Genomic DNA, 24,120 nt, shown 5'->3' with positions numbered 1-24,120 from the left:
AGTAATGGGATCAGGGGTAGTTTCCATATTTGTTCCCGGGACATGCTCCTCAGCAGTGGATACCAATGTTGTCTTGGCCAGTCTGGGGCTATCAGAATGATCCTCGGACGTTCCTCTTTGATCTTGAGAAGCACCTTGTGCATCAAAGGAAGTGGTGGGAATGCGATGCTGTCAGGCTTTTCCAACTGAAGGATAGGGAGTCCACCTTCCAAGCAAGTGGGTGGTAAGTCCTTGTGCAGAATTTCTTCAACTGGTGATTGTATGGGGATGCAAACAAGTCTATTTGTGGTAATCCCCATTCTCTTGTGATGGTTTTGAAGATGTCCGGATGCAGCATCCATTCGTGGGCATCTGTTGTAGTTCTGCTTAATATGTCTGCTAGAATGTTTTCCTTCCCTGGTACATAAATTGCCTGTAACTGAATGTTGTAGCTCAGAGCCACATCCCATAGGGCTAGTGCCAGCCGGCATAGGGGGTATGAGTGTGTGCTTCCCTGTTTGTTGATGTACCACATAACTGTGGTGTTGTCTGTCCTTATCAACAACTGGCCTTCTTGGAGAAGAGGTCTGAATGCCTGGATTGCCAATTTTACTGCCATCATTTCTTTTAGATTTATGTGCAGATGCAGTTGGTCTTGAGTCCATAGGCCTTGAATGCACTTGTCCATCATGTGTGCCCCCCAACCGAGGTCTGAGGCATCTGTCGTGATAGTTTGTCTTGGATGACTTTTGCAGAAGGGCAGTCCTGTGTTTGATTGACAGGCCTGAGCCCACCATAAGAACTCTTGCTTCAGGCATGGGATCATTGGAATTTTGGTTTCCAGGCTGTGCTTGTGCTGAGACCACAAATTCTTTAGGTACCACTGTAGCTTTCTCATATGAAGCCTGGCATGAGGGACCAGTATTATGCAGGATGCCATGAAGCCTAGAGCTTGTAGCACTTTTCTTGCAGTTGGATGACTCTGCTTTGTTAATGCCAAGAAATAGAGAGGAAGTTGCTCTTTCTTTTCTGCAGTTAGGAATGCCATTTGTTTTGATGTGTCCAGTTCTGCACCCAGAAAGGTTATTATTTGGGATGGAATCAGCCTTGACTTTTTTGTATTGACTGTGTATCCCAGGGCTTGTAGCAGGTAGATGACTCTTTGTAAGTCTTCTGTTAATTTGTTTTTGTTGTCCGCTTGTATCAGGCAGTCGTCCAGGTAGGGATAGATTTGAATTCCCTGAAGTCTGCAATGAGCGATTACTGATGCCAGGCATTTCGTGAACACTCTGGGCAGTAGATAAGCCAAAGGGCAATGCTGAGAATTGATAATGCTCTGATCCTGCAAGAAATCTGAGGTATCTTCTGCAAATTGGTCTTATGGGGACGTGCAGGTATGCCTCCTTGAGATCTAGAGTTACCAGCCAAGACTCCTTGCCCAGCATGGGAAGAAGCTGCTGTAGGGTCAGCATTTTGAATTTTGGAACAATGAGGAATGAGTTTAGAGCGGACAGGTCTAGAATAGGCCTCCATTTGTTTTCTTTTCTTGGTACCAGGAAGAGCCTGGAGTAAAATCCCTTTCCTTGCTCCATAAATGGTATCTTTTCCACAGCACGCATTCTTAATAATTGAGATATTTGTTTTAGAGCTTCTGCCCTTTGAGAAGGTGGTAGGTTTGGCATTCCTCTCTTTCCTGGTAGTGTATGGAAATGGAACCTGTAACCTTTGTCTATAGTCTGCAAAATCCATTTTTCTCTTGTAATGCAGTGCCAGTTTCTTGAAAATAATGTTAGCTTTCCGCCTAAGGGTGCTTCTAGTTGTTCCCTGGTAGGCGGTGCCACCGCCAAGTCACTGTGATTGAGTTGTTGTAGTGGTGGTGGCTGTATCCGTGCCTCGTTGGTTTTTACCCTGCCACTGGCAACCCCTGTAGGCACCCCTGGATTGGTTTCTGCCTCTAGAGCGCCTATTCCTGCCTCTTTGTGCCTTAGAGGAGTCCGGAAAGGACCAATTCTTGGAGGGCCAATTCCTGCTAAACCTTGGAGGTTGAACTTGTAAGAAATCTTTTACTGTTTGCACAGATTTTGCTTTCTCTTCCATCTTTTTCAGTACCTGCTGTGCGGGGGCACCAAATAAATTGACCTTGTCCATAGGTGCATCCAAAAGCTTAGATTTGACATGGTCTGGTAATGACTGCTCTTTCAACCATGCATGCCTCCTGATAACTGTGCCAGTCATGGCTGATCTAAAGGAAGCCTCCAGTGCATCATAGCCACATTTTAAAGAATGGTTACTAACCTGCTGTATATGTTATGTAACATTTCTTGAACATACTTTTTATCTAAAGATTCTTCAGAGGACAGCTTTTTAGTCAACTGGTCAAGCATAAACTCTTGATATTGAATCATATGAAATTGGCAGTTCAAAGCTCTAGCTGACAAAGTAGCAGAGGTGTAAACTTTTTTACCCCATCTCTCTAAGGACCTGGATTCCCTTTCAGAGGGGAGGGGGTTTTTAGAAGAAGTAGCTGCTACAGCTTTAGGGCCCTGGGAGATAGTCTCTGGATCTGCAAAAGGGGCCTTATATAAGTGGTGATGAGTGTCCGGGACCCTGTAGTACCTATCTGGCTTAGCAGGAGCCGGAGGTAAAGTATCAGGAGAAGTGCAAGCATCATTAAATGCATCATCCACAACAGATAAAACTGGAGGAATAGCTAAAGGCCTATGTTGTGGTAAATGTAGAAAGGTCCTAAGCCTTTTTCTAGAGTCTGAGAAATCTTGGCCCTGCCACTGAAATTGTTCCCTCATAGCATGCAAGGTTTCCCCAAAGGAAAATTCCTCAGGAGGAGAGGCTGAAGGGATGGACTCCTCAGCATCAGAGTCTTCGTAAGGAGAATAAGAAGCCTCAGGAGGGTCTGTATGTTCTGAATCATCAGAAGAATCATCTGTGGCTACTGGCTCAGGGGGCTCTGCTCTAGGCCTCTTTTCTGGAGGAGGGAGAGAGGCCCTGTCTGGATGAGGCTGGGATCCACGAATTAAAGTGACGAGATCCTGTGCCAAAGAAAGCATATGGGAGCTGGTGCTGGGCCTGTGAGAGGGGGGCTTGGCAGGCACAGGTTTTGAAGTTTTGGCTGCTTTAGCCCTGGCAAAGGCCTTAATAGACATAGCTGGAGGAGGCCTAGCAGCTCCACGTGCAGGGGTAGAAATATCTAGGGGAATGGTGTCTGATAAATCCTGTGAAATCGCAACAGAAGGCTGGATTTCAGAAGCCGTTTCTACCAGGATAGAAGAGGCTTCGGTAGAAGGCAAGTTATCGGCTGAAGAAAGAACCGCTTGCTCGGTTTCGGCTGAAACCAAGACACTCGTGGTTTGCTTAACCGCGGTTTCAGCCGAAACAGCGGACCACGAGTGTCGGTCCTTTTCTTTGCGCTTTTTGGTTATTTGCGTAGTCGGAGGATCCGACGGCATAATGTAGGCAAAATCGGAGCCGAAAATCTGTTCAGCAAAGTCCGAGCGACGTCTAAGCGTCCGTCAGTTAAAAGAAGCACAGGCTAGACAAGCTGCTACGTCGTGGTCTGGGCCTAAACAATGTATGCAACAGGAGTGGAAATCTTTATGAGGTATTTGTTTCCCACAAGATAAACAGTTATTAACTTTCTCTGACATCGGCTGAGGCAAGAAAGAGTCCCCAACGGGGTACTTAGCTTTAAAGAAGTCTTCGAAGTAGTATTCGGTAGTAGTAATCTCTGGATCTGACCGACCGGCACTTGCGAACAGCTTCTGCTTCGGGCGCCACGCGGCAAGAAAGACTGAGGAAAATGGCGTCGGCTGATGCCTTTATACCTGAAGAACTGCCGCAATGACGTCGGGTGAAGTGCGACACCAGCCGAAGCCAGACCCAGACTTTGGAATCCGGCCGACCGAAGGGCTGCCTGACGACAGGACAACCCATTTGTAAGGACTGCAGATGCATCCTTGAAGGACATCAGTCCCTCTGCTGAGAAAGCTCCCTTTTTTCTATGAGCAAGACTTCATCAAAAGTACAGTTTTGTACCTACCATAAATGTAGATGTCCGATAGGAATGCATCTGCAGTCCTTACAAACGGGTTGTCCTGTCGTCAGGCAGCCCTTCGGTCGGCCGGATTCCAAAGTCTGGGTCTGGCATCGGCTGGTGTCGCACTTCACCGGACGTCAGTGCTGCAGTTATTCGGGTATAAAGGCATCAGCCAACGCCATTTTCCTCAGTGTTTCTTGCCCCAGATGCCAGGTGCCCTCTAGGAAGGCTAAATTTGGATGAATGCCAATGATTCCAAATATTAGAGAGCAAACAAAAAATAAGCATGTATGTACATATATACAAACAAATACACCATAATAGATTCCCCCAGCTAGCTATAAGAGGGGCAAATACCCTAGGAGTACCACAGAGGGGAAGGAGGGTGGGTAATCCTGACTGCAGATGCATTCCTATCGGACATCTACATTTATGGTAGGTACAAAACTGTACTATGTCCTTCAAGGATGCATCTGCAGTCCTTACAAATGGGTAGAATACCATAGCCAAACTGGGGGAGGAGGAAAAAATGGAATTATGGTGTAGTTAAGATCCCTTGCAAAACAGCAGTGGCAAAACCTGCTCGGGATCTAGAGTATAAGGGAAAATTATAATGCTTGGCAAATGTATGCACGGAGCTCCAAGTAGCAGCCTCTAAAATGTCTTTGGTAGCCACTCCTCGTAGAAAAGCTGTGGTAGTGGCTGTAGCTCTTGTAGAGTGAGGCCTGATGTTTTCTGGAGTTGTCTTTCCATGGTAGGAGTAACAAAATCTAATGCAATTTCCTATCCACTTAGATATTGTCTGTTTTGAAATTGCTTTCCCTTCCATTCCTGTTGCATATGCTACCAGTAGCTGGTCAGTTTTTCTATTGCTCTTGGTCCTGTCCAGGTAGTAGCGTAATTGTCTGTGTACATCCAAGGTATGCAACAGTCTTTCTCCCCTGTTCTGTGGGTTGGGGAAGAATGTAGGCAGGTGGATAGCCTGATTTAAAGATACTCTGGAGACCACCTTAGGCATAAAAGTAGGATTTGTTCTCATGGACACTATCTTGATGGAAGATCAGAAAGGGCTGTACTGCCATTAATGCCTGTAGCTCAGAAACCCTTCTTGCTGAAGTGATTGCCAGCAGGAAAGCAGTTTTCCATGATAAGTATTGCAATTCTGCTGTTGCTGCTGGTTCGAAAGGAGGAAGTGTCAATTTTTCTAGCACAAAGTTCAAGTCCCATGCAGGTAATGGTGGCTTCCTGAGTGGTTTTACGTTTTTAATTCCTCTCAGAAACTGCCTGAGCAGAGGATGTGAGAAGACTGGAGGATCCAAGTCGTATTCTGCTGAAATAGCTGATGCATGAATCTTGATGGAAGAGTAGGACAGGCCTTTGTGGAAGAGCTCTGCCAAGTATTCCAGGATGTTGGCTATGTTTACCAGTGACACATCTTCCCCTTTAGCAGTACTCCAAATGAGATATCTTTTCCATTTTGCTGAATAGGTTTTCCTTGTTGAAGGTCTGCGAGCTTCCAAGATAATGTCTTTAACCCTTTGGGATAAATTTGGGTTAATTTGTCTTATGCAATGTTCCAGGCAGTCAGCTGCAGAGTTTTCAGGTTTGGATGCAGGGTGTTGTAGTTGTTCTGAGTTAACAGCAAGGGAACTAGGGGTAGGGGCCATATTTGTTCCCGAGACATGCTCCTCAGTAATGGGTACCAATGTTGCCTTGGCCAGTCTGGAGCTATCAGAATGATCCTTGGACAGTCCTCTTTGATTTTCAATAGCACCTTGTGCATCAAAGGAAGTGGTGGGAATGCATATGCTGTCAGATTTTTCCAACTGAAGGATAGGGAGTCCACCTTCCAAGCCAGTGGGTGGTACGTCCTGGTGCAGAATTTCTTTAGTTGGTGATTGCGTGGGGATGCAAATAAGTCTATTTCTGGGAGACCCCATTTTCTTGTAATGGTTTTGAAGATGTCCGGATGCAGCATCCATTCGTGGGCATCCGTGGTAGTCCTGCTTAATATGTCTGCTAGAGTGTTTTCTTTCCCTGGTACAAAGATTGCTTGTAACTGAATGTTGTAACTCAGGGCCACATTCCAGAGGTCCAGGGCCATCCGACATAGAGGGTACGAATGTGTGCCTCCCTGCTTGTTGATGTACCACATAACTGTGGTGTTGTCTGTCCTTATCATCAATTGACCTTGTTGAAGAAATGGTCTGAAAGTCTGAATTGCCAGTTTTACTGCCAGCATTTCCTTTAGGTTTATGTGTAGGTGCAGCTGCTCTTGAGTCCATAAACCTTGTATGCACTTGTCCAGCATGTGGGCTCCCCAACCGAGGTCTGAGGCGTCCGTTGTGATGGTTTGGCTTGGTTGAGTGCTGTGGAAGGGCAATCCTTTGTTTGATTGACAGGCCTGAGCCCACCATTGGAACTCTTGCTTCAGGCATGGAATTATTGGAATTTGGGTTTCTAGGCTGTGCTTGTGTTGAGACCATAAATTCCTTAGGTACCACTGTAGTTTTCTCATATGCAGTCTGGCATGAGGGACCAATATTATGCATCATGCCATGAAGCCCAAGGCTTGCAGAACTTTTCTTGCTGTTAGATGATTTTGCTTTGTTAATGCCAAGAAGTAGAGAGGGAGTTGCTCCTGTTTTTCTACTGTTAGGAATGCCATTTGTTTGGATGTGTCCAGCTCCACACCCAAAAAGGTTATCCTTTGGGATGGCACCAGCCTTGAGTTTTTTATATTGACTGTGTATCCCAGGGCTTGTAGAAGGTAAATGACCCTTTTCAAGTCTTCTGCTAGCTTGTTTTTGTTGTCCGCTTGTATCAGGCAGTCGTCCAGGTAAGGGTAGATTTGGATTCCCTGAAGCCTGCAATGAGCGATTACTGATGCCAGGCATTTCGTGAACACTCTGGGCGCAGTAGATAAGCCAAAGGGCAATGCTGAGAATTGATAAATGCTCTGATCCTGCAAGAAATCTGAGGTATCTTCTGCAATTTGGTCGTATGGGGACGTGCAGGTATGACTCCTTGAGATCTAGAGTTACCAGCCAAGACTCCTTGCCCAGCATGGGAAGAAGCTGCTGAAGGGTCAGCATTTTGAATTTTGGAACAATGAGAAATGTGTTTAGAGCGGACAGATCGAGAATAGGTCTCCATTTGCTTTCTTTCCTTGGTACCAGGAAGAGTCTGGAGTAAAAGCCCTTTCCTTGCTCCATATATGGTACCTTTTCCACAGCTCTCATCTTTAATAATTGATTTATTTGTTTTAGAGCTTCTGCCTTTTGATTTGGAGGTAGGTTTGGCATTCCTCTCTTTCCTGGTAGAGTATGGAAATGAAACCTGTAACCTTGGTCTATTGTCTGCAAAATCCACTTGTCTCTTGTGATATAATGCCAGTTTTTTGAAAATAAAGCTAGCTTCCCGCCTAAGGGTGCTTCTAGTTGTTCCCTGGTAGGCGGTGCCAGAGCCAAGTCACTGTGATTGTCCTGTAGTAGTGGTGGTGGCTGTGTCTGTGCCTCGCTGGTTGTTACCCTGCCACTGGCGGCCTATGTAGGCACCCCTGGATTGGCTTCTGCCTCTTGAATGCCTATTCCGGCCTCTCTGTGCTCTGGAGGAGTCTGGAAAGGACCAATTCTTTGAGGCCCAATTCCTGCTAAACCTTGGAGGTTGGACCTGTAAGTAATCTTTCACTGTCTGGACAGATTTTGCCTTCTCTTCCATCTTCTTCAGCACCTGTTGTGCAGGAGAGCCAAACAAATTGATCTTGTCCATGGGAGCATCTAAAAGTTTTGATTTGACATGGTCTGGTAAGGCCTGCTCTTTTAACCATGCATGCCTTCTGATAACTGTGCCAGTCATGGCTGATCTAAAGGTAGCCTCCAGTGCATCATAGCCGCATTTCAAAGAATGGTTACTAACTTGCTGAATGTTATGTACCATTTCCTGAACATATTTCTTGTCCAAAGGTTCATCAGAGGACAGTTTTTTGGTTAACTGGTCTAGCATAAATTCTTGATACTGGATCATGTGAATCTGACAGTTCAAGGCCCTAGCTGAAAGAGTAGCAGAAGTGTAAACTTTTTTACCCCATCTCTCTAAGGACCTGGATTCCCTTTCAGAGGGGAGGTTTTTTTTGGCAGAGATAGTTGCTACAGCCTTAGGTCCCTGGGAGATAGTCTCTGGATCTGCAAAAGGAGCCTTGTATAAATGGTGATGTGTGTCCGGGACCCTGTAGTACCTATTGGGCTTAGCAGGGGCCGGAGGAAGTGAATCAGGAGCAGTACAAGCATCATTAAATGCATCATCTACAACAGAAAGAACTGGAGGTATAGCTAAAGGCCTATGTTGTGGTAAATGCAAAAAGGTTCTAAGCCTTTTTCTGGAGTCTGAAAAATCTTGGCCCTGCCACTGAAATTGTTCCCTCATAGCATGCAAGGTTTTCCCCAAAGGGAAATTCCTCAGGCGGAGAGGCAGAAGGGATGGACTCTTCAGCATCAGAGTCTTCATAAGGAGAAAAAGGAGCCTCTGGAGGGTCTGTATTATCTGAATCATCAGAGGAATCATCTGTGGACACTGGCTCAGGGGGCTCTGTTCTAGGCCTCTTATCTGGAGGTGGGTGAGAGGTCCTGTCTGGGGGAGGTTGGGATCCCCGGATTAAAGAAATGAGATCCTCTGCTAGACTAAGCATTTGGGAACTGGAGCTAGGCCTGTGAGAGGGGGTCTTAACAAGCACAGATTTAGTAGCTTTAGCTGCTTTAGCCCTGGCAAAGGCCTTAATGGACATGGCTGCAGGAGGCCTAGCAGCTCCACGTGCAGGAGTTGAAATATCCAAGGGAATAGTGTCAGATAATTCCTGAGAAACCACAACTGCAGGTTGGATTTCAGAAGCCGATTCCACCAGGTTGGAAGAGGCCTCGGTAGAAGGCAAGCTTTCGGCTGAAGGAAGAACCGCTTGCTCGGTTTCAGCCGAAACAGAGACACTCGCGGTTGTCTTAACCGTGGTTTCGGCCGAAGCCGCGGACCGCGAGTGTCGGTCCTTTTCCTTACGTTTTTTGGATATTTGCGAAGTCGGAGGATCCGACGGCATAATATAAGCAAAATCGGAGCCGAAAAACTGCTCAGCAAACTCCGACCGACGTCTAAGCGTCCGTCGGTTAAAAGAAGCACAGGCTAGACAAGCTGCTACGTCATGGTCTGGGCCTAAACAAGGTAAGCAGTAAGAGTGGAAATCTTTACGAGGTATTGTTTCCCACAAGTTAAACAGTTATTCACTTTTTCTGACATCGGCTGAGGCAAGAAAGAGTCCCCAACGGGGTACTTAGCTTTTTAGAAGTCTTCGGTAGTAGTAGAATTATCCGGTAGTAATAATCTCTGGTTCTGACCGACCGGCACTTGCGAACAGCTTCTGCTTCGGGCGCCACGTGGCAAGAAAGACGGAGGAAAATGGCGTCGGCTGATGCCTTTATACCCGAATAACTGCAGCAATGACGTCGGGTGAAGTGCGACACCAGCCGATGCCAGACCCAGACTTTGGAATCCGGCCGACCGAAGGGCTGCCTGACGACAGGACAACCCATTTGTAAGGACTGCAGATGCATCCTTGAAGGACATCAGAACTAATGCAAAATGCAGCTATTTAAAGTGTCACATGCTGAACATCAATTAGCTTCTAAAAGCAAAAGTTGCAAATATTTAAAAACATTTCAATATAAATACAAATACTAAATGAATAAACATGAATAAAACTGACCAAGAATGAACACGCACACTAAGGATGACCTGATTTTTAAAAATATTATAAAAAAACTTTGTTTTAAAAACTGTGCTAAATAATTACTTGATGTGCAAAATGAGCAATTCATTTAAAAGAACTACCTACTAGTAAAATCAAGTATCCACTATTACCCAGCCTGTCAATTAACTAATATACTACAAAAAAGTACAGTTTTGTACCTAACATAAATGTAGATGTCCGACAGGAATGCATCTGCAGTCCTTACAAATGGGTTGTCCTGTCGTCAGGCAGCCCTTCGGTCGGCCGGATTCCAAAGTCTGGGTCTGGCCTCGGCTGGTGTCGCACTTCACCCGACGTCATAGCTGCAGTTATTCGGGTATAAAGGCATCAGCCAACGCCATTTTCCTCAGTGTTTCTTGCTCCAGATGCCAGGTGCCCTCTAGGAAGGCTAAATTTGGATAAATGCAAATGATTCCAAATAGTAGAGAGCAAACAAAAATAAGCATGTATGTACATATATATATACAAACAAATACACCATAATAGATTCCCCCAGCTAGCTACAGATGGGCAAATACCCTAGGAGTACCACAGAGGGGAAGGAGGGTGGGTAATCCTGACTGCAGATGCATTCCTATCGGACATCTACATTTATGGTAGGTACAAAACTGTACTATGTCCTTCAAGGATGCATCTGCAGTCCTTACAAATGGGTAGAATACCATAGCCAAACTGGGGTAGGAGGAGAAATGAAATTATGGTGTAGTTAAGATCCCTTGCAAAACAGCAGTGGCAAAACCTGCTCGGGATCTAGAGTATAAAGGTAAATTATAATGCTTGGCAAATGTATGCACGGAGCTCCAAGTAGCAGCCTCTAAAATGTCTTTGGTAGCCACTCCTCGAAGAAAAGCTGTGGTAGTGGCTGTAGCCCTTGTAGAGTGAGGCCTGATGTTTTCTGGAGTTTTCTTCCCATGGTAGGAGTAACAAAATCTAATGCAATTTCCTATCCACTTAGAGATTGTCTGTTTTGAAATTGCTTTTCCTTCCATTCCTGTTGCATATGCTACCAGTAGCTGGTCAGTTTTTCTATTGCTCTTGGTCCTGTCCAGGTAGTAGCGTAATTGTCTATGCACATCAAAGGTATGCAGCAGTCTTTCTCCCCTGTTCTGTGGGTTGGGGAAGAATGTAGGAAGGTGGATAGCCTGATTCAAAGATACTTTGGAGACCACCTTAAGCATAAAAGTAGGATTTGTTCTCATGGACACTATCTTGATGGAAGATCAGGAAGGGCTGTACTGCCATTAATGCCTGTAGCTCAGATACCCTTCTTGCTGAAGTGATTGCCAGTAGGAAAGCAGTTTTCCATGATAAGTATTGTAATTCTGCTGTTGCTGCTGGTTCAAATGGAGGGAGTGTCAATTTTTCTAGTACAAAGTTCAAGTCCCATGCTGGCAATGGCGGCTTCCTAGGAGGTTTTACATTTTTAATTCCTCTCAGAAACTGCCTGAGCAGAGGATGTGAGAAGACTGGAGGATCCAAATCGTATTCTGCTGAAATAGCTGATGCATGAATCTTAATGGAAGAATAGGACAGGCCTTTGTGGAAGAGCTCTGCCAAGTATTCCAGGATGTTGGCTATGTTTACCATTGACACATTCTCTCCTTTGGCATTACTCCAAATGGAATATCTTTTCCATTTTGCTGAATAATTTTTCCTTGTTGAGGGCCTGCGAGACTCCAAGATAATGTCTTTAACCCTTTGCGATAAATTTGGGTTATTTGTTCTTATGCAATGTTCCAGGCAGTTAGCTGCAGTGTTTTCAGGTTTGGATGCAGGGTGTTGTAGTTGTTCTGTGTTAACAGCAAGGGAACAAGGGGTAGGGGCCATATTTGTTCCCGAGACATGCTCCTCAGTAATGGGTACCAATGTTGTCTTGGCCAGTCTGGAGCTATCAGAATGATCCTTGGACGGTCCTCTTTGATCTTCAATAGCACCTTGTGCATCAAAGGAAGTGCTGGAAATGCATATGCTGTCAGGTTTTTCCAACTGAAAGATAGGGAGTCCACCCTCCAAGCAAGTGGGTGGTACGTCCTTGTGCAGAATTTCTTTAGTTGGTGATTGCGTGGGGATGCAAATAAGTCTATTTGTGGGAGTCCCCATTTTCTTGTAATGGTTTTGAAGATGTCCGGATGCAGCATCCATTCGTGGGCATCCGTGGTAGTCCTGCTTAGTATGTCTGCTAGAATGTTTTCTTTTCCTGGTACAAAAATTGCTTGTAACTGAACGCTGTAACTCAGGGCCACATTCCAGAGGTCCATTGCCATCCGGCATAGAGGGTACGAATGTGTGCCTCCCTGTTTGTTGATGTACCACATAACTGTGGTGTTGTCTGTCCTTATCAACAGTTGACCTTGTCGAAGAAATGGTCTGAATGTCTGAATTGCCAGTTTTACTGCCAGCATTTCCTTTTGATTTATGTGTAGGTGCAGCTGGTCTTGAGTCCATAAGCCCTGTATGCACCTGTCCAGCATGTGGGCCCCCCAACCGAGGTCTGAGGCATCCGTGGTGATGGTTTGGCTTGGTTGAGTGTTGTGGAAGGGCAATCCTTTGTTTGATTGACAGGCCTGAGCCCACCATTGGAATTCTTGCTTCAGGCATGGAATTATTGGAATTTGGGTTTCTAGGCTGTGCTTGTGCTGAGACCATAAATTCCTTAGGTACCACTGTAACTTTCTCATATGCAGTCTGGCATGTGGAACCAATATTATGCAGGATGCCATGAAACCCAAGGCTTGCAGGACTTTTCTTGCTGTTAGATGGTTCTGCTTTGTTAAAGCCAAGAAGTAAAGAGGGAGTTGCTCCTGTTTTTCTACTGTTAGGAATGCCATTTGCTTCGATGTGTCCAGCTCTGCACCCAAGAAGGTTATCCTTTGGGATGGTATCAGCCTTGACTTGTTTATATTGACTGTGTATCCCAGGGCTTGTAGTAGGTAAATGACCATTTTCAAGTCTTCTGCTAACTTGATTTTGTTGTCCGCTTGTATCAGGCAGTCGTCCAGGTAAGGGTAGATTTGGATTCCCTGGAGCCCGCAATGAGCAATTACTGATGCCAGGCATTTCGTGAACACTCTGGGCGCAGTAGATAAGCCAAAGGGCAATGCTGAGAATTGATAATGCTCTGATCCTGCAAGAAATCTGAGGTATCTTCTGCAATTTGGTCATATGGGGACGTGCAGGTATGCCTCCTTGAGATCTAGAGTTACCAGCCAAGACTCCTTGCCCAGCATGGGAAGAAGCTGCTGTAGGGTCAGCATTTTGAATTTTGGAACAATGAGGAATGTGTTTAAAGCGGACAGGTCGAGAATAGGTCTCCATTTGCTTTCTTTTCTTGGTACCAGGAAGAGTCTGGAGTAAAATCCCTGTCCTTGCTCCATAGATGGTACCTTTTCCACAGCTCTCATTTTTAATAATTGAGTTATTTGCTTTAGAGCTTCTGTCTTTTGATTTGGAGGTAGGTTTGGCATTCCTCTCTTCCCTGGTAGAGTATGGAAGTGAAACCTGTAACCTTGGTCTATTGTCTGCAAAATCCACTTGTCTCTTGTGATGTAATGCCAGTTTACTGAAAATAAGGCTAGCTTCCCGCCCAAGGGTGCTTCGAGTTGTTCCCTGGTAGGCGGTGCTAGAGCCAAGTCACTGTGATTGTCCTGTAGTAGTGGTGGTGGCTGTGTCTGTGGCTGCACCTCGCTGGTTGTTACCCTGCCACTGGCGTCCCCTGTAGGCACCCCTGGACTGACTTCGGCCTCTTGAATGCCTATTCCTGCCTCTCTGGGCTCTGGAGGAGTCTGGAAAGGACCAATTCTTGGAGGGCCAATTCCTGCTAAACCTTGGAGGTTGGACCTGTAAGAAATCTTTCACTGTTTGGACAGATTTTGCCTTCTCTTCCATCTTCTTCAGCACCTGTTGTGCAGGAGAGCCAAACAAATTGATCTTGTCCATGGGAGCATCTGGTAATTTTGATTTCACATGGTCTGGTAAGGCCTGCTCTTTTAACCATGCATGCCTTCTGATAACTGTGCCAGTCATGGCTGATCTAAATGAAGCCTCCAGTGCATCATAGCCGCATTTTAAGGAATGGTTACTGACCTGCTGAATGTTATGTACCATTTCCTGAACAGATTTTTTATCTAATGGTTCATCCGAGGACAGTTTTTTGGTTAACTGGTCTAGCATACATTCTTGATACTGTATCATGTGGAATTGACAGTTCAATGCTCTAGCTGAAAGAGTAGCAGAAGTGTAAACTTTTTTACCCCATCTCTCTAAGGACCTGGATTCCCTGTCAGAGGGGAGGGGGTTTTTGGCAGAGGTAGCTGCTACAGCCTTAGGACCCTGGGAGATAGTCTCGGGATCTGCAAAAGGAGCCTTATACAAATGGTTATGTGTGTCCGGGACCCTGTAGTACCTATCGGGCTTAGCAGGGGCCGGAGGAAGTGAATCAGGAGCAGTACAAGCATCATTAAATGCATCATCTACAACAGGGAGAACTGGAGGAATGGCTAAAGGCCTATGTTGTGGTAAATCTAGAAAGGTTCTAAGCCTCTTTCTAGAGTCTGAAAAATCCTGGCCCTGCCACTGAAATTGTTCCCTCATAGCATGTAAGGTTTCCCCAAAGGAAAATTCCTCAGGCGGAGAGGCAGAAGGGATGGACTCTTCAGCATCAGAGTCTTCATAAGGGGAGAAGGAAGCCTCTGGAGGGTTTATATTATCTGAATCTTCAGAGGAATCATCTGTAGAGACTGGCTCAGGCGGCTCTGCTCTAGGTCTCTTCTCTGGAGGTGGGTGAGAGGCCCTGTCTGAGTGAGATTGGGATCTCCGGATTAAAGAAATGAGATCCTCTGCTAGGCTAAGCATTTGTGAACTAGAGCTAGGCCTGTGAGAGGGGGTCTTAGCAGGCACAGATTTAGTAGTTTTAGCTGCTTTAGCCCTGGCAAAAGCCTTAATGGACATGGATGCAGGTGGCCTAGCAGCTCCACGTGCATGGGGTAGAGATATCCAAGGGAATAGTGTCAGATAATTCCTGAGAACTGCAGGAGCAGGAGGAATATCAGAAGCCGATTCCACGAGGTTGGAAGAGGACTCGGTAGGAGGTAAGTTTTCGGCTGAAGGAAGAACTGCTTGCTCGGTTTCAGCGAAACCGAGACACTCGCGGTAGGCCTAACCGCGGTTTCGTCCGAAACCGCAGACCGCGAGTGTCGGTCCTTTTCCTTGCGCTTTTTTGATATTTGCGTAGTCGGAGGATCCGACGGCATAATGTAAGCAAAATCGGAGCCGAAAAACTCCTCAGCAAATTCCGACCGACGTCTAAGCGTCCGTCGGTTAAAAGAAGCACAGGCTAGACAAGCTGCTACGTCGAACAAGGTAAGCAGTAAGAGTGGAAATCTTTATGAGGTATTTGTTTCCCACAAGTTAAACAATTATTCACTTTTTCTGACATCGGCTGAGGCAAGAAAGAGTCCCCAACGGGGTACTTAGCTTTTTAGAAGTCTTCGGTAGTAGTAGAAGTATTCGGTAGTAGTAATCTCTGGTTCTGACCGACCGGCACTTGCGAACAGCTTCTGCTTCGGGCACCACGTGGCAAGAAAGACTGAGGAAAATGGCATCGGCTGATGCCTTTATACCCGAATAACTGCAGCTATGATGTCGGGTGAAGTGCGACACCAGCCGAGGCCAGACCCAGACTTTGGAATCCGGCCGACCGAAGGGCTGTCTGATGACAGGACAACCCATTTGTAAGGACTGCAGATGCATCCTTGAAGGACATCATATGGGTTGTCCTGCCTCAGGCAGCCCTTCGGTCAGCCGGATTCCAAAGTCTGGGTCTGGTCTCGGCTGATGTCGCACTTTCCCCGACGTCAGAGCATCTGGGGTATAAAAGCATCAGCCGACGCCATTTTCCTCAGTTTTTCTTGCCCCAGATGCCAGGTGCCCTTTAGGAAGGCTAAATTTGGATAAATGCAGAAAATTTCCAAACATTTGCAAAATTATATACATGTATAAACAAACAAATACACCATAATAGATTCCCCCAGCTAGATAAAAGAGGGGTAAGTACCCTAGGAATACCACAGAGGGGTAGGAGGGAGGGTAAACCTGACTGCAGATGCATACCTATCGGACATCTACATTTATGGTAGGTACAAAACTGTACTATGTCCTTCAAGGATGCATCTGCAGTCATAACATATGGGTAGAATACCATAGCCAATCTGGGGGAGGAGGTACTAAGAAAAGGATGGTGTAGTTAAGATCCCCTGCAGGACTGCAGTAGCAAAACCTGCTCTGGATCTGGAGTATAAAGGTAGATTGTAATGCTTGGCAAATGTATGCACGGAGCTCCAAGTAGCAGCTTCTAAAATGTCCTTGGTAGCCACCCCTCGTAGGAAGGCTGTAGTGGTGGCCGTGGCCCTTGTGGAATGAGGCCTGATGTTTTCAGGAACTGTCTTTCCATGAAAGGAGTAGCAAAATCGAATGCAATTTGCTATCCATTTTGAAATTGTTTGTTTGGAAATTGCTTTTCCTTGCACCCCAGTAGCATATGCTACAAAAAGTTGGTCAGTTTTTCTGCTAGTTTTTGTTCTGTCCAAGTAGTAGCATAGTTGTCTGTGTATATCCAGGGTGTGCAAAAGTTTTTCCCCTCTATTCTGTGGATTAGGGAAGAACGTATGCAAGTGAATAGCTTGGTTCAAGGATACCCTAGATACCACCTTAGGCATAAAAGTAGGATTGGTTCTTAGTGAAACTCTGTCCTGATGGAAAATAAGAAATGGCTGCACTGCCATTAATGCTTGTAACTCAGATACTCTTCTTGCTGAAGTGATTGCCAGAAGGAATGCAGTTTTCCAAGACAGAAACTGTAGATCCGCCGATGCTGCTGGTTCAAAAGGAGGAAGTGTCAGTTTCTCCAGCACAAAGTTGAGATCCCAAGCAGGTAGAGGGGGTCTTCTTGGAGGTTTAATATTTTTGATCCCTCTCAGAAATTGTCTGAGGAGAGGGTGCGAGAAGATAGGTGGATCCCCATTGTATTCTGCTGAAATTGCTGAAGCATGAATCTTAATGGAAGAATAGGACAGGCCATTGTGGAACAATTCTGCTAAGTATTCTAGGATATGTGTTATGTTTGCCACTGTGACATTTGAGCCTTTTGATGTGCTCCAAATGAGAAATCTCTTCCATTTAGCTGAGTATGTCTTCCTTGTGGAAGGCCTGCGAGCCTCCAAGATAATGTCCTTCACCCTCTGAGATAAAACAGTTTGACTGGGATTTAAGGAATTTTCCAGGCAGTTAGCTGCAATGTTTTCAAGTTGGGATGCAGGGTCTTGAAATTGTTCTGCATCAGAAGAAGAGGCCATACGGGGAGAGGCCATGATTTTGCCTGAGACATGCTTCTCAATAATGGATACCAGTGTTGCCTTGGCCAGTCTGGAGCTATTAGTATCACTCTTGGCTGTTCCTCCCTGATCTTCAGTAGAACCTCGTACATCAATGGGAGAGGAGGGAAGGCATATACTTTTAGGGCTTTCCAGCTGAAAGAGAGAGAGTCCACCCTCCAAGCTTGTGGGTGGTATGTCCTTGAGCAGAATGTCTTCAGTTGATGGTTGAGTGGGGAGGCGAACAGATCTATCTCCGGCATTCCCCATGTCTTTGCTATGAGTTGGAAGATGTCTGGGTGCAGCATCCATTCGTGTGCATCCATGGTAGTTCTGCTTAAGCTGTCCGCCAGTGTATTCTCTTTCCCTGGCACGAATTGGGACTGTAGTTGGATATCGAGATTCAGGCATAGTTCCCATAGAGTCATAGCCATCCGGCATAGAGGGTAAGAGTGTGTGCCTCCCTGCTTGTTTATGTACCACATGACCGTGGTGTTGTCTGTCCTTATTAACAGGTGGCCTTGTTGGAGGAAGGGTTTGAAGGCCTCGATTGCATGCATCACTGCCAGCATTTCCTTTTGGTTTATGTGCATGCTGAGCTGTCCTTGAGGCCATAGGCCTTGGATACATTTGCCCTCCATGTGTGCTCCCCATCCTCGGTCTGAGGCGTCCGTGGTGATGGTCTGCCTTGTTTTTGGTTTGTTGAAAGGCAACCCTCTGTTGGACTGGCAGGCCTGAGCCCACCACAGAAATTCCTTTTGAAGGCATGGAATGATTGGTATCAAGGTTTCTAAACTGTGACTGTGTTGTGACCAAACACTCCTTAGGTACCATTGTAATTTCCTCATATGCAGCCTGGCATGCGGTATCAGAATTATGCAGGATGCCATGTAACCCAGGGCCTGCAGGATTTTCCTTGCAGTAAGCTGAGTTTGTCTTGTCAGAAACATGAAGTAATCTGGAAGTTGTTTTTGTTTTTCTTCTGTGAGAAATGCCATTTGGGTGGTTGTGTCTAGATCTGCACCCAAAAAGGTTATCCTTTGGGATGGTACTAGTCTTGACTTTTGGATGTTGACTGTGTATCCCAAGGCCTGTAGCAGGTGTATGGCATAGGCCAAGTCCTTTATCAAATTCCCCTTGTTGTCCGCTTGTATTAGGCAGTCGTCCAGGTATGGGTAAATTTGAATTCCCTGTAGTCTGCAATGTGCAATTACTGATGCCAGGCATTTTGTGAATACTCTGGGCGCAGTAGATAAGCCAAAGGGCAATGCTGAGAATTGATAATGCTCTGATCCTGCAAGAAATCTGAGGTGTCTTCTGCAACTTGGTCGAATAGGGACGTGCAGGTATGCCTCCTTGAGATCTAGAGTCACCAGCCAAGACTCCTTGCCCAACATGGGAAGAAGTTGCTGTAGGGTCAGCATCTTGAATTTTGGCACAATGAGATAAGTGTTCAGTGCGGACAGGTCAAGATCGAGAATAGGCCTCCTTGATTTTCTTTTCTTGGTACAAGGGATAGTCTGGAGTAAAATCTTTGGCCTTGTTCTGAACATGGTACCTTTTCTATAGCTTTCATCTGAAGCAAATTGTTGATCTGTCTTAAAGCCTCTGCCCTCTGATTTGGTGGAAGATTTGGCATTCCGTTTCTTTTTGGCAAAGTGTGGAAGTGGAACCTGTATCCTTTGTCTATAATTTGCAGTGTCCATGTATCCTTTGTAATACAATGCCAGCTTTTTGAGAATAAAGCCAGCTTTCCGCCCAAGGGTGCTTCCAATTTATCCCTGGTAGGCAGAATCAGAGTCAAGTCATTGAGCCTGTCCTGGTGTAGTAGTAGTTGTTGCTGCTGTTGCACTACTCCTCTGGTTGGCAGGCTGCCACTGACGGCCTCTGTAGGAGCCCTTCGATTGACCTCTGCCTCTAGGGCGCCTGTTCCTGCCTCTCTGGGCTCTGTCCGAGTCTGGAAAGGACCAATTCTTAGTAGGCCAGTTTCTGCTGAATCTCGGTGGTTGTACTTGCAGGAAATCTTTAACTGTTTGCACAGATTTTGCCTTTTCTTCAACCTTTTTTAAGATCTCCTGAGCAGAGGAGCCAAATAAATTTTGTTTCTCCATTGGAGCATCCAGGAGTTTAGCTTTAACATGGTCTGGCAAAGATTGTTCCTTCAGCCAGGCATGCCTACGAATAACTGCCCCAGTCATAGCTGATCTAAATGAAGCCTCCAGTGCATCATAGCCACATTTTAAGAAATTATTACTAACCTGTTGTGAGTTGTGTACCAAATCCTGAAGGGATTTATGGTCTAGGGGTTCAGGAGAAGAAAGTTTCTTATTCAATTCATCTAACAAATACTCTTGGTACTGTATCGTATGAAATTGACAATTTAATGCCCTGACAGAAAGAGTTGCAGAAGTATATACCTTCTTTCCCCATCTCTCTAAAGCTCTAGACTCTCTTTCAGAAGGTAGAGGATTTTTGGCAGTGGCGGCCGCAACCCCTTTAGGGCCCTGAGAAATAGTTTCTGGGTCTGCAGAATGGGCTTTATACAGATGGAAATGAGAATCCGGGACCCTGTAGTATCTGTCAGGTTTGGCAGGGGCCGGAGGAAGAGTATCAGAGGCTGTACTGACATCATTGTACATATCATCAATTACATTCAGAACAGGAGGTATAGCTAAGGGCCTATGTTGAGGCAAATGCAAAAAGGTCCTTAATCTTTTTCTAGAATCAGAAAAATCCTGACCTTGCCATTGAAAATGCTCTCTCATGGAGTGTAGAGTCTCACCGAAGGAAAACTCTTCAGGAGGGGAGGCTGAAGGGATAGATTCCTCAGCATCTGAATCCTCATAAGGCGAATAAGCCTCCTCCTGGTGGTCTGACAACTCAGACCCATCCGTGGAATCATCTGAAGAGTGTGGGTCAGAGGGGTCAGTCCTGGGCCTTTTGTCCAGAGGAGGGTGAGAGGCTCTGTCTGGGTGAGGTTGTGAACCCCTAATTAAGGAAATAAGGTCCTCTGCAAGGCTGAGGATCTGTGAACTAGAGGAAGGCCTCTGGGAGGTAGTTTTGGTAGGCAAAGCTTTAGATAGTTTGGCAGCTTTAGCCCTAGAAAAGGCCTTAATGGACATGGAAGCAGGGGGCCTAGCTGCCCCACGAGCAGGAGTAGAAATGTTCAAAGGTATGGTGTTGGACATTTCCTGAACACTGGTTTCAGTAGGAAGTTCGGTAGCCGACTCAGCCCGGGCCTCGGTGGTCGGATGTATGGGTTCGGAAGAAGGAATCTCCGAGGACTCTGTTTCAGCCGAAACCGAGACACTCGCGGTAGGCCTAACCGTGGTTTCAGCCGAAACCGCGGGCCGCGAGTGTCGGTCCTTTTCCTTCCGTTTTTTCACCATATGCGTAGTCGGAGTCTCCGACGGCATTTTATAAGCAAAAGTGGCACCAAAAAATTCCTCTGCAAACTCCGACCGACGTCTAAGAGTTCGTCGGTTGAAGGAAGCACAGGCTAAACAGGCCGATACATCGTGGTCTGGGCCTAAGCAAGGAAGGCAGTAGGAATGGAAATCCTTATGAGATATTTGTTTCCCACAAGTTAAACAATTATTTACTTTGTCTGACATCGGCTGAGGCAAGAAAGAGTCCCCAACGGGTGCCAGCTTTTGAAGTCTTCGGTAGCTGAATTCACTGGATCTGACCGACCGGCACTCGCGAACAGATTCTGCATCGGGCACCGCGCAGCAAGAAAGACTGAGGAAAATGGCGTCGGCTGATGCTTTTATACCCCAGACGCTCTGACGTCGGGGAAAGTGCGACATCAGCCGAGGCCAGACACAGACTTTGGAATCCGGCCGACCGAAGGGCTGCCTGAGGCAGGACAACCCATATGTTATGACTGCAGATGCATCCTTGAAGGACATATACAAAGAGTATAAAAAAATCACAAAAGTAATTCTACTAAAGTCCAGTGATGTCAACAAACAACAATTCTACAGAAGAAATAATCCATTACCTCTGCAGACTCTTCAGTTTTAAAACACAAGACAAGGAGCATACATCATTTAGCCCTGGAGCATTGTAGGCATTCAATTTTATTTGCCATAATAATTTGCACAGTTCCAGCTTAAGGGTGAGGGGTCCCCCCCGTGTGATCTTGTTCAATTTGGTCAATCACACTAAACTTGAAACTGTGCTGAGGGTGTTCATGCATATGCTTAGCCAGTGCATTCTCCAATTTTAACTTCCTGATGCTGTAAATGTGTTCGTAAACCCGGTCCTTGAATCTATGATCAGTCTTACCGATGTAGAAACAAGGGCAGAGGTTGCAGTTTGCTAAACAGACCACTCCCACAATTAAATCTTTTATTTATGTAATATTTTCTCCCTCTAATGGAGAAGGTATTACCCACCTCCATAAATCTACACTGGGAGCAGATCTCACATTTATAAATGCCTGGAGTTCTCGCTACTGGGATCTTACCCCTCTCCAACAAACTTTTAAGGTTCTGCCCTCTTCTATAGACAATTCTACGTCTGGATTCAAGAACAGACATCAGATCTGTATCTGAACTAAATAGAGTCAAATTTTTGTATAAAATTTGTCGTACTAACTTAGCATTGATACTGAATGATGTGATAAAAGTCACCTTGGGTGGGTTTGCTTTACATGACTGGCTCTGCTCAACTAAAGATGTCAAAGTGTTGGGGGCTAGGCATGTAGCCCCCAACACTGACATCTTTAGTTTGTTAAAAGTTCCCTTTTTCTTTTATCAATGGACATCCCTTGCACTGTCTATTTTTCAGATGTTTGCTGTCTAAACTTTAGAAAATCCATGAAATCCTGAGCCAACTTAAAAATATCTTCCGAGGAAGCACATACAGGGCCAGGGCCACGAATCTCAGGACAAACTGCCCAATGGCCATTTACGCTTAGACATCTTGTATCTGTACTTGTGAATACAGTCCTCACTGGAGGCTGCAGTACATGGGTGGATGCCTGAGACCTCAATCTAGTCTGCTTCAATCTCCTCCTGTGCAAATAGTGTGGAGATGCCACCCTGCTCTATGGTGATAATGTAGGTGTCAGAATTCCAAAGCCCATGGGGAGGCCACATGACCAATCAATGCCATGGAGATTTTGGATCATAAGAACATGCTAGTGGCCAACAATGTATCAGCCCTTTCTGAGGGGGTCATGTCACAGGCCTCAGCAGGAATAAATGCTGGATATGGCGTTTGTAAAGGTGCTGGCGTTTGTAAAGGTGCCTCACCAATACTGGTGTCTTGGAGCCTAGGGAGGCTGTCAGACTCTGATGTAGTGTCATCAGACTCCTGAATTCTATTCACCTTCAGGTACTTTTCCAAAGATTACCTTTTTCTTTTGCAGGAAGTCAAATAAACAACCTGCGGATGCCATGGTGAACTGAAAGGAGAAGTGTTTTCTTCAGCAATAAGCATTTCTGAAGACATTCCACACTGCAATTTACAGTCATTTGATTAAATAAATCACTCTGAGGACAACTTGGAACATCACACTCTGAATTCAGGCAGAAAATATATAAAAATCTGTATGGTAAGTGCATGCTATACCCAAGACATTTATCGACCTTACCCCCAGACACCTACAAACATTGCTGGTAAAATACTACTACTGCAACAATGGTAAAAAGCAAACACAAGGACTCTTCTTCACTAGAGTACTTATCTGAAAACTCTGGAAGCACAACAGGACAATACATAGACTCAAATGCTTATGCAAATTGCGGCAAGAAATATCTGAAGTTAGGAAACGATGTCGACTGGCACTATCACTGACATCAATATGGACAGGTATCCACCAGGTCTGGAAGGGGAAGTTGAAAAACTCTGGAATTCAAGCCAGGCAACAGACATGAATTTAAACAGACAGTAGTGGAACAGTGAATTGTGCAGGGCATCCTTATTTCACTTGTATAACTGCTAGCTAATCATCCAAACACAAGGGGATATCACTGCCTTTCCCCTTTAGTACTAAACAACAACATGACAACTAGCAAAAGATTAAGCTTGTGATGTACAATGTTATGTACACAGCAAGGACTGTTCAAACATCTGAAAAGATATTTCAACACTATAACAACTGCACTGAAAGTCACATAATTAAACAGGCAACAAAACTTGGCACCGGTTAGGGAACATGCCAAAGTATGCAGCAGGTCCATGCCACCAGTGTTGATGAATAATTATTGCTCAGTCATGGCTATGCTTGTTTGCATAGCTCACAGAGATCATTCTGGGAGGGAACAGATTCTGACACGATGCAAGACAACCGATTCATTGACTTTTAAAAAATGTACCAAACCCATCTATCAACCCACCATCATCACAAGATAAGGGACTCTATGACTACCCTCTCTGGTCATTTGCCACTCACTACTACAGAAGCAGGTGACTTGAAGTTTAGGAATAAAGCAACTTCTGTAAATGGTGTAAGTCAAACCTATGCAGAAATGGAATGTCAGTGCAAAGAGGATATAGCAGGAATCGGGCTGATTACTTAAGAGGATTGGGGCATGTCAGTTATACCTGACTTTACCTCAGGAATGCGAGGTATCCAGCTTAAAACACGTAGTTTTGTGACAGAACAGTTAAAGTTAATACTCAATTAAGTTGCTAACCTGTGATGGACAATCACACGCTTTACATTCTTCAAAACATGCATATCAATTTATTAGACAAAGTTTCACAATGAAACTGAACCTGTAAGTCCCACATTTTAGGCATTTTTGTGAAGTCTTAATGTAAGATGCTCAAAGGTATAGACTGAAATACATGAGAACATGTGATCTTGCAAACCCATCAAATCTTAATGTGGTCCCTTACTGGAAACATTAAGCATGTCACACAGGAACCATCAGACTAACATGCAATAATTCTCACTGTGAGGAACATTAAGTAAA

At 45.3% G+C, this 24,120-nt stretch overlaps 1 protein-coding gene across 1 annotated transcript in view; it reads right to left on the bottom strand.

Moving 5' to 3' along the window:
* The window catches only part of SETD1B (SET domain containing 1B, histone lysine methyltransferase), a 1,665,584-nt gene that overhangs the window by 921,099 nt on the left and 720,365 nt on the right, over window positions 1–24,120 (bottom strand). The window lies entirely within an intron of this gene.

The sequence above is a fragment of the Protopterus annectens genome, chromosome 4.part0, assembly GCF_019279795.1.
Source record: "Protopterus annectens isolate FY-2018-M chromosome 4.part0, PAN1.0, whole genome shotgun sequence".
NCBI lineage: Eukaryota > Metazoa > Chordata > Ceratodontiformes > Protopteridae > Protopterus > Protopterus annectens.
The sequence above is the reverse complement of the archived record's forward strand: the minus strand, read 5'-3'. Positions and strand labels throughout refer to the sequence as shown.